The sequence below is a fragment of the Notothenia coriiceps genome, unplaced genomic scaffold (assembly GCF_000735185.1).
Source record: "Notothenia coriiceps isolate Sejong01 unplaced genomic scaffold, NC01 NC01_scaffold00037246, whole genome shotgun sequence".
NCBI lineage: Eukaryota > Metazoa > Chordata > Actinopteri > Perciformes > Nototheniidae > Notothenia > Notothenia coriiceps.
In genome coordinates, this window is record NW_011369947.1 from 3536882 (window position 1) to 3540117 (window position 3236).

Below are 3236 nucleotides of genomic sequence, written 5' to 3' on the forward strand. Positions count from 1 at the left end.
TGGAACGGTAGACTGCAGGCAGAGTTCACAGCAGTCAGGGGTGCTGTGTTCAATTCAATGGTGGAGGTAGTTAACACATATTTTACTTAAGTACACGTACAAAGATAACAAGTACTCCAATAGAAGTTAAAATCGTGTGTGGTCCCTGTGGCAGTCTTATTATAACATTAAGTAAAAGTAGAAGTACCAGGGTGTATGGATGCTCTGTTACAATTAAAGTCCTGCATTCAAAGTATACAAATATAATTAAAGTACCAAAAGCAAATGTACTAATTCTGCAGATTGATCCATTCCAGTTTAATATATATGATATGTTTTAATGAGTTTTAAAGACTTTGCATACATAATTATACATAATTTACTCCAGGTGGAACTAAAGTCTGATTTAAGAGTTGTTTATATTTCACATCATTACTCCACATCTGTAAATAAATGTAGTCGAGTAAAAGTGCATGATTTACCTCTGAATTGTATAGTCAAGTAGAAGTACAAAGTAGCAAAGTACATGAATGCAGTACAGGGCAACTTATTAGAAAGGGGTAGTGCTAATTTGCAAAATATTGCATGAGTTTACAGTCATACACCACTGACAGTTACTGAATAGTATTTCTTTAAAACTTTGTCTGTATTCTTTGTAAGAATAAATGTTGATAATTCTTGGTTTCTTCATTGGTTGACTGGTTTATTAATTAATGTATGATGCTTGCTTCAGGCAGTATTAAAAGAGGTTAAAAAAAGGATTTAGTGGGGTGGCTGAGTAACAAATCTCTTGCAGTTAATGGTGCACGAAGAATATGCCGCACAATGATGTTACAAGTCTAATTTGCTTGTTTATGTTAATAGGGAGTAAGCATTGCTGCTATTTATCTAACATGTACCAATGTTTAAAGACATTAAGCATCACAAATAATTGCCAATATTCCAAGTCTGCTAAAGTAAGACACTGCAACACTTATGGATACCTCCTCATAGGAAACGTAAATCAGTGGAGACTGGTTTAATTTCTGCTAATGATAGACCTCTAGAAAAGCAGCTGAGCGAGTCAGAGCGACTGAGTGGCTCACATCAGGTTCAAATTAGTGGTCAGTGCCCGCCCTACGCTCCATCAGTTTACCGCTGTTTACTAATAGGTGGGTAATAATGACATACTTCACTTGAGTTGTTTCCATCTGCTCTGAGATCTAGGAAAATATAGTCCCTATTTATTACTTGCTGTCAGAATCAGTTGCATTTTATCTTAGATCTCCCGCAACAACTGTTAATCGTAAGTAAATGTTCAAATTCCTACGTATGAAGATTCTTTTTCGTTTTAGTCTTAGAAGTCCTAGGTTGTAAGAAAAACCTGGGCACCATGGTTTTGTTTATATCAGTGTCTTGCTGTAATTCAAGCTACTTTCATGCAGAAAACAGATGGTCCTTCAGAGAGCTGCTGGTTAAAACCTTAACAGCTCTGATGTGGATCTGAGAGGATCTAAAGTTGGAGTTTCACAAAACAAATATCTTTTTTTCTCTTTTTTTTTTAAGGCTTTGCTGTTTATTCATTTTTTCCTACAACAGCAAATTACAGAAGCAGTATTGAAAATAAAAGTCTTATTTTCTTGTTCTTGTAAAAAACCGAACAAAAATCTGCACAAAATTTGAATGACAGTACAAAACGAAGCGCTAATATGCCATGTAAATGGAGGGAGGGACATTAATGTTGGGAAATCTTTTATGCCTTTTTCAATAATGAAAACATCATAATATTTTTTACATTTCAGAATTATATCACATAATCTGAAACTATATATATAGATTTATAAAAAAGAGGAAAGAAATGAACACATGTTTTTTGTGTTTTTGACTTTCTTCTGGGTTTTTTTTGCAAAGAAATGCTATAAACACATAAACCTCTTAAATATATTTATCAGTGCAACATTGTTTGTTTTGAGTCCACGCTACAGTATCCGTTTTCTCTAGTTTAGCAGACGTCGCTGGAGCTACAGTCCTCCGTGTAGCTGCGAGCGCAGACAAAAGGTGTCGAGAGGAGTGGAGGTCAAATCTGAAATGAACAAGTTGAGAATGTGTTCACCACTGCACAACATACAAAGCACACGGATGTGAAAGAGGTCACCCTTCTCAGGATTTTTGATTGTTTTATTGTGGTGTGGAAAAACCACAGAGTTCCGGTCCATGGGCCATTCTGTCCTGAAATTGTCAATCTCACAGGGAGTTCCCCTTGTAGCGTCTAGTGGTGGGATTGTCCCCTCCATCCATCCATCCATCCATCAGCAAACAAGAGAGATTCAAAAGAGTTCACATTGAGGTGACAGCTGCACTTCTTTTAAGCTTAAAAAGAGATTAAAAAAAGAGCGTCACACATTGCTTTTCTCTACAAGCGTCCCCCCTCTTGATTTCTTCTCGGGGGGCTTTGACCGAGCAAGTTTGTGAGTGATGACCATTATTGACCTGTGATCTTTTTTGTCTGTGAATGAAAACCCCCGGTGAGAAAGAAGGGGGCGACCATCCTTTGGTAAAGCCACACACAGGGAGCCAGGTGACTTGATTCAGGTGACGCCACTCGATCCCCCCGCTGTACCAGTGTCCCGTCCTAATGACATCAGCTCTGACATCACAACGTTATGGCTGCTACACGTGAAACACGTACAAATTCTTTGCGGACCGAGAAAGGCCTTAAGCTACAATACAGCATGTGAACAATACAAACTGGGTTTCTCTTCAGACAAATGTGTCTGGCTAAAGGAATGATAGCACCATTCTTCAGTTAGTGTGTTTACCCCTCTTTTAATAGGCTCCTATCGGGGGGGGAAATCAATAACAAAGTGCATTCCAGCTGCATTGTCCAGAGAGCACTTCATCAGTGAACAATCCACAGTGACGATAGGAGGTGAGAAGCTAGTCTGAGCTAAAGCAAAGTAATGACGATTGTTTTTTGGTATGCTGGCGGATATTTATATTTCACCACCTCCTTTGCCGTTTTCATGAATGTGTTATAAGTTATTAAAATGTTCTGGGGATCAATCAAATCCGAAGCAGAGATCTGATGAAGATATGTTGTTTTTTGTTGTTGTTACCTTTTGATTAATTCATCCTGTGGTGGTTTTGGTGAAGTGGGTGTTTTCGTGACAGATGGCTTGAATGCACATTGAAATCACTGTAATATCACTCAAATATTACTCATCTGGGCAAAGTAATCTAAAATAGAAAACCATAACACTGCATCTTCCACAAAAAAC